Source organism: Vitis riparia, chromosome 10 (genome assembly GCF_004353265.1).
Source record: "Vitis riparia cultivar Riparia Gloire de Montpellier isolate 1030 chromosome 10, EGFV_Vit.rip_1.0, whole genome shotgun sequence".
Classification (NCBI taxonomy): Eukaryota; Viridiplantae; Streptophyta; class Magnoliopsida; order Vitales; family Vitaceae; genus Vitis; species Vitis riparia.
Window position 1 is genome coordinate 3,469,705 of NC_048440.1, and position 7,807 is coordinate 3,477,511.

Below are 7,807 nucleotides of genomic sequence, written 5' to 3' on the forward strand. Positions count from 1 at the left end.
AAACTAAGGGAATGCTTTGCAATGCTTTGTAGCACTTATCTTCCAACCCTGTAACCTACACACATACAAAAAAACTATACCAAAAGTAAAGCAATGTGAGAGAGAAAATAATATCATGAAAGCAAAATAGGATAGTTAGAGGTTTTTCTTGACACCTTGTGAAAGCATGCAAAATGAATAGATTCCTATAGCAACATCAAGGTATAATGCTAAGCTCAAGAGGAATATAGATGCATGCAAATCAACCAAATAGAATATAAGCTAAATAAGACCTAATTATTTAATAGTAAAGTGAAGGGGGCGTTCACCAACCATATTACTGGCAATGAAAGCCTTAGGAAGAAGCTTCTATGACAGAGATTAGTTCTAGAAAGATAGAACATTCAAACAGTAATATTTTGCAGGGAACATCCGTGTTAGGTATCTCTCTAAACTATCTAAGTCTTTCTTCCAAGGGTTTATTTAGTTTACTCCAATGTCTCATGTTCAATTTCCTCCAATATTTCAATTAAGTTCCCTTAATAAATGAATTAAAGAATTCAAATAATTCAAAAATTAACTAACTCCCCCTAAATTAAGGAGTTTCTATGATCCCTTTATCTCCCTATTTATAACTCTCTCCCCATTTTTAAATGAATTAAATACTAACTCCCCCTAAATTAAGAAGTTTCTATGATCACCATATCTCTCTATTTATAACTCCTCATTTTTAAATGAATTAAATATTCAATGTTCTCCTCCTGTTTCTTTATTTAAGAGAGTTAACTATTCAATTTTCTTTCCCTTTTTGTCACAAAAATGGTAAAGTAACATAAATATAAACACGAAAAAGCACATAAGAAATAAAGAGAAAGATGAACAACATATATATATATATATCAAAAACCTGATTTTGGATACAAGATAAGCAATTAATAAACATCCATATCAACAAAAATACATAGAAATATAAACTAAATATCTAAACATCAAGAGGAAGTAGAGAAGGGAATGAGCTTGAACTGCTTTAAGCATGGATCCACAAAATAATGTAAGTCAACTGACCTTAGATCTCACGAAGTTGAATGTCCTGTGAGTCTAACCTTTGAAGCACTATAGTCATGGGATCCATTTCTTGTGTAGTTGGGCCTGCAGAAGTTTATGCCCCATGAGAAGCTCTAGATTCGCGAGCACGACCTTGATTGGAGCAAGTCCTAGGTGCAACCTCAAGAACAGGTGCATCCTGCTCCATGGCTCGGATCTCATCCTCCTCTACAAGTGCCTATTGACCAGCCTGTTGACCTGGTGCAACATCTTGGGGGCCATCAGGAACCAAAGGAGCTATGGGACCATACACATGGTTGTAATGTTTGGCCCAAGAGCTCTTTTCCAACAAGGTATGAACAGCTTGGATCCTCTATGTAATAATATTCCCAAAGCCAATATGCTTTAACAGTCTAGAGATGAGGAGTCTGAAAGGAAGTGCACCACATCGGAAAGAGAAGTCTCAGTATGGGGTGATGGTATCGATAATGACCTATCCTATGTCGAACTGTTTTTGCTGAGAGTATGGCATGGAAGAAACGAGCAGTCGATCGATGAAACTTGGTAAGATTGGATGAGAGATAGAAAGAATATGTAAGGAAAGTAGTAAGAATCCAAGATGGCTTAGAGAAGCTAGCCAAAGGAATATATGCAAGAAACTCACAAGAAGCACCATACAGAAAAACCAGAATTGAAATGAGCTTTCCATGAGTGAGAAACTAAACCCCTAGAAGGAAAGAAGGAAGACAAGCATCAAGTTTTGGCATGTCGAGTACATGCTTGATTGATAAAGAAGTGATCTGAAAGGACTGACTAAACATGTTTGCATAGAACATGAGAACTAGAAGAGGATAACAAGAACCTTGCAAAGTGAACAAGGATTCCACTCTTTCTCTCCGAGAATGGCGGGAAGAAGAGTGTCCTAAAAGGCAGAAAGGTTAATCGAGCGTTCAACCTTAATACAACAGATCTAAAAATGAGCATAGAAAAGATCACGTGACTTTTGAGAGTAGAAGCACTCTATAGGAAGACCAGAAGAATAAAAAGGACTCTAAAGAGCGATGCCTTAAATGGGCTTAGGTGACTTAGGAGGAGTCACCTCTTGTTGATGCCTACAACTAGACATAACTAGTGGAATATAAAAAGACACAAAAACCAAGAAAAATACGAAAAAAAGAAGAAGATCTAAACCACTAGGCATGTCCTAAATGAGGTGTAGAACAATACTATAAAGTCAAAAACACAAAAAACAAAGAAAACTGACCTCAAATGACAAAGTAACAGAGTGTTAGAGCACTTGAGAGAATAGGAAAATGTTTGAAATGTCAAAAGTCTTGCTGGATGGGTTTTTATACTCAGATGTACCACTAGATTCAAATTAGTGCTCGAGCGGGACACTCGATGGATGCACCACTTGATGTAACTTATAGCGCTTGAGTGGTAGAGTCATTGGTTGTGGCTTGAGTACTTGAGCGTTAAGGACATTGGATGCAACACTCAGGCAATTAGAGCCTAATTTCAATTCTAATAGGGATAAAATACTCAACTAACTAACTAACATATAAATAAGGATTGACACCAATTAAAACAAATATTTAACAACAAACTAAAAAAGCAGATAACTAAATTCATAAACTCTTAGATCAATCGGTAACAACTTAAGTAAGTTACTTCAGATAGTACACATCAATCCATTAAGAAAGAAGTTTTGAGTTCACAAGTTAGAGTTAATCATAATCTCAAATTCAAAAACCCAATGGATAACTATCAATGTATAAGATAGTCAACATAGAAACATAAGTATTGATGTTCAAGGGAATACGATTTACTGTCTAGTTCTATATTTCAAAATTGATCACTTAGAAGAGATCCAATCATACCTTTGGTCAAATTAAAGAATACATCCAATCAATTTGAACTAAGATTGTCAAATTTCTGTTTAACACGACCTCATTGATCTACATACAATATAACTTAACTCCCCCTTAATTTGATATCTTTTTCTTTTCTTTTCTTTTCTTTTTTGAAAGTTGAGTCATTATACACCATGATCAATTGATTTTTCTTTTTATATTCATTACTGGTTGCCTTTGTATCCACTTTGGGGGTGTTTCCAAATGTTGCAAGTGAGCAATATACATTTAAAAGCATGAATCTTGGACAAGAGTATAAGAGTTATGCTTAACCAAAGATTCAATGTCTTGTATCAACTCACCTCGAGAAACAAATAATGATCATAGTCAAACAAGATATGTGGATAATAAGATATGAGCATGACAACATATCCTTCCAAAGCAACCAAAGTCTACTTTATGAGTTAAACTTAAGAAGTCTCCCTTGTGATCAATTACAAGATGTAACTAATATTGATATTCCCACATACAAGGACATTTAATTATCAAGAATCAAATACATCAATAGTGATTAACAAATATCTATGAATCCATCCTCATCAAATCTTATAGATATAGTATTGTAGACCCTCTATTTTGTCCTTAGCACATGTATTTTTTATTATTTTTTTTTTGTCTCACTCTGCTCCTTTTTAATGTATGTTTAGGATCCCTTTTTACTCAATTTTTCATTGTCCCTTAGTGGTCCATGTCTACTCGGCTCATTATTGATTTTTGAGCTACATTTTGGAGACCATCAGGAGATTATTTTGGGTTCAAGCACGATTATTGGAGGCCTCAGGATTGTTTTTTTAGAGCATGTTTTTAGAGCTTTAGAGCTCTTTTCGGCAGTTTGGTTGGGATTAGGACACATGTCCTCATCCTAGCCGTCACTTCCTCTTCTAATTTGGCCTTTTACAGGGGCTTTTTAGGCCTACCTTTTTGAAGCACGTTTTGGAGAGGAGAGTGGGGAGACAATTTTTGTAGGGAGTAGGAGGTTGGTTAGGACAGGGGAGGGATATTCTCTACAGTGGTGACACGTAGCAGAGAGACAGGAGGTTTTTTTTTGGGTTTGTTAGAGAGGAGATGAACTGCAGGTCACTTGAGGTGGAGTGCAGAGAATATTCAGGTCGCCGGAGCTGAGAGAAAGAAAAAGGAGCTATGAACGAGAGTGAGAGGGTGAGGTAGCTGTTTTGAGAAAGCCATTTTGAGAGAGAGAGAGCTGTGAGCTGAGGAGGTGAGCCTACTGATTTTCCTGGATTTTAGAGAGTGAGTTGAGTGGAGATTTTGAAAAAAAAAAAAATGAGAGTGAGTGGAAGAAAAAGTATTCGGTAGGGAGGTTTTGGGGGAGAGCTTGAGATAGAATGGACTGAGTTGTGAGAAACAGAGAGATTCAACAGGAAGGTTTTTGGGGGGAGTAGGAGGCTTTCCATGTAGCTGTTGGAAGAAGGAACAAAACAGTGAAAGAGAAAAAAAATGAGAGGAAAAACAGAGAGAAGTTTAGAGGGGATGAGCTAGGCATGGAGGTGGATTCTTTTCTAGGTTTGAGTGTGAGAGGCTTCTGAAAGAAGGTTTTAGAGAGACTGTTAGTAGGAGAGAGGGGATTGACGATTATGGAGAAAGCTAGAAAGGAAGAGGGAAAGTGGTGTCTGAAGGAAGAAAGTCTACCAGAGGGCTTTTTCAGGTAAGTTTGCTGGATACTTCTCTTGTTCGTTCTCACTTCCTCTGCTATTCATCATCTGTTTTTGCTACTTGAGCATCATTAGTTTGTGTGGTTATGGATTGAGTTTGGCTGAATCTGAGTTTGTTTTCATGGTTGCTCTGTTTTGGTTGTTTCATGCTTTCTTTGATTTCTCTCATAAATAATTGAAGTGTGGACTGTTTTTTTAACTTATTACTTGATCAATTAAGTCATTGCTCTCTACTTGTCTCACCCGTTTATACCCGTTGAGTGCAGCATGAAATGCTTATTTTGTTTGATAGTGGATTGCTTATTTTGTTTGAACATGCTCTGCTTCTTGAGTCCTCCCCTTTTGCTTTTGAAAAATACCAACCATTACTTTTGTAAACTATCTGGAAGCTCTAGAATGATGGGAAAAAAAAAATGCTTTTAATTCCCAATGGTTTCTAGATGTGATGAACCGGGAAAGTCAAAAGATCAAGTTATTGGTCTGGTCATCGTTGCTGCTGGAATAGGTGGAGGAACGGGTACTAGTGGGGCTCCTGTGATTGTAGCTGCAGAATCATTGGGGAAGGGTCCTACATCTTGGCTGAGAAATAGAGTTATTGAATCAATACATAGCCTTGAGGCTCTCTTATTGTTTCCATTGGAATTGTTGATAACTAAGGAATGGAAGAGTATAAATCTTGAACTTCAGCTTCTGACATCAGGTTCACTTGACGGCTAAGCACCCATTGCTTGAACGGGTTGGTTAGGAAAATCACTACCAGAATCACCATCACTTAGTGTTTCCTATTATACAAACTCTGTAGCATGGAGGTGTAATGGGTCTAATAATGGTGTTTGGAGTGCTAATAAGCCTGCTCGGTACACTGGTGCTCATGCAATTGCTGGAAGGCACATGCCAGATTTTCAAGGAAACTGAGATTGCCGAGAGAAGGTGTGGGCAAACTGAACCTCTATTTCACTGCACTGCTTTAAGCTTTGATACTGGCAGTCTGTGATATCTTTGTTGGGGAAAGAAGTACGAGCAAGGTGAAATCACAACTTGGTAGAGGAGAATAAATGTCGATGCATGAAATGGCAAACAAGATGATGTTTGAGCTATATTTTGTCAGCCTGAAGAAGCAGAGATGCTTGGTAAAACAATATTGGAGACTTGCACAGATCCCTACTCTGATGTTAACAAACCAAAATGATGTTTCTGGTGAAGCACTGAAACCATTTCCAGAGAGGCTTTATGTGGTTCTTTCTAGAGAAACCATTGAAGAAATCATTGGAACGCCAAGGGAGCTACCATCCTTCTGAATTTTCATCTGGAGAGCATCTTCTTTTGCTTAATCCACCAAAGAAGCAATTCAGTGGCTAATTGCCATCTCTCAACGGCTCACTGGAACTGCATTGCAAAAATTCAGCTCAGCTGAGAAGTTTGCCATTGGAAAATTGCAATTTGGTTGGTCCTGTGCCAAAATCTTCGGGGATTGGTAATATTAAGACTGTCAATGAATGACAAGAACACAACAGCCCAGGATCTGCTCTCTTAGCCAGCTCGTACCAAATCATTCTCATTGGAAACAGCTCAGATGGGTTTGAGCTGAATCATTTGGGAAATGAATAACTTATGATTGATTGCATAAACGGTGGGGCCTACAATCCAGAAGAAAACCCTCTCAGAAGACACAAGCTCCTTCCCATTCTTTCTCATTCTGTTTGTTCCCAGCCTTGATACCTTCAATACCTGGCAGTCTCCACACAACTCATCCAAAATCCCTCCATCAAATTTGAACCCAAAGCCAAACAACTCCGTGTCTAAAACCTTAGGACTAGCTCACCACCTTGTTTTTCTTCATACCCACCACCTTCAGCTTCACTCATCACCAAGCCAACTTCTCTCACATCCTCCACTACTCATTTCCTACCCAACTGTGGACCCCGCATTTCGGCTCATGCGTTTCCCACTCGATGGTGAGCTCGATTTTAACTTGAAAATTGATATTTATTGATTAAGAAAACTGACTTGGAGTCGCCACTTATTTTTTGTTTTATTTTTAAAAGGGTAAACAAAATAAGAAAGAAAAACCCTAAGTGTGACTCCTGGTTTTGGAAAAGGTGGTCTGCGAAAAACCGGATCGGGTTCGGGGGTCAGGTTACTTATCGGGAAGGTACGGTACAGACCGTAGCACCCCTCTAAGTCCCTAAGTCGGGTCTCTACTAATAAAATGAAACAGTCATGGCAATTGATGAGGGAATCAATGAATACTCAGAGTGATCATGCATATGCGAGAATCTAAACATGCATACAGAAAATGGCCCGAGCGGGTGTGGATGCGTACCTGGGCAGTGGTCCATAAAGCGCTATCAAGAAGTGAGGTTAGCGCACAATTAAGGAATAACTTCGAGCATGTCATAGAGTAGAATAAATCAATCATGTATCATAATCAAATCGATCTATCTGTCAATCAATCGGTCAATCACATATGTGGGGCCCCCACCAAAACCCGTTTATTTTGCATGAATTAATATCACTGATTCTATTATTCCAGAATTATGAAAAGTTCATTCATGCTTGTTAAAGTCAAGAGGAGCAGAAGATTGTTTGAAAGCCAGAGCGGAATTAAAACTATTCGGGAGAAAATTAGATTTTTGAAATTTATTTGGAAATTAGAGTCTCGAAAATTATTTGAAGATTGGAGTCTTGAAAATTAAATTTAAGAATTGGAATTTCAGATATTAAATTTGAAAAAAATTAGAATTTTGGAAATCGAAAATTAGGTTCAGAAATTGGAATTTTGAAGAATTGTTTAAAATGGAATTTCAAAATAAATAACTAAAATAATAATAATTAAATAGATTAATGAGAATATTGGAATTTTCAGAAATAGAAATTTAATTCGGAAGTCAGAAATTTTAATGAATTGTTTAAAATGAAATTTTAGAATAAGTAAATAAAATAATTAAATAGATTAATGTGAATATTGGAACTTTTCAGAAATAGAAATTTAATTCGGAAGTCGGAAATTTTAATGAATTGTTTAAAATGGAATTTTAGAATAAAGAAATAAAATAATAATAATAATTAAATAAATTAATGTGAATATTGGAATTTTCAGAAATAGAAATTTAATTCGGAAGTCAGAAATTTTAATGAATTGTTTAAAGTGGAATTTTAGAATAAATAAATAGAATAAAATAATTAAATAGATTAATGTGA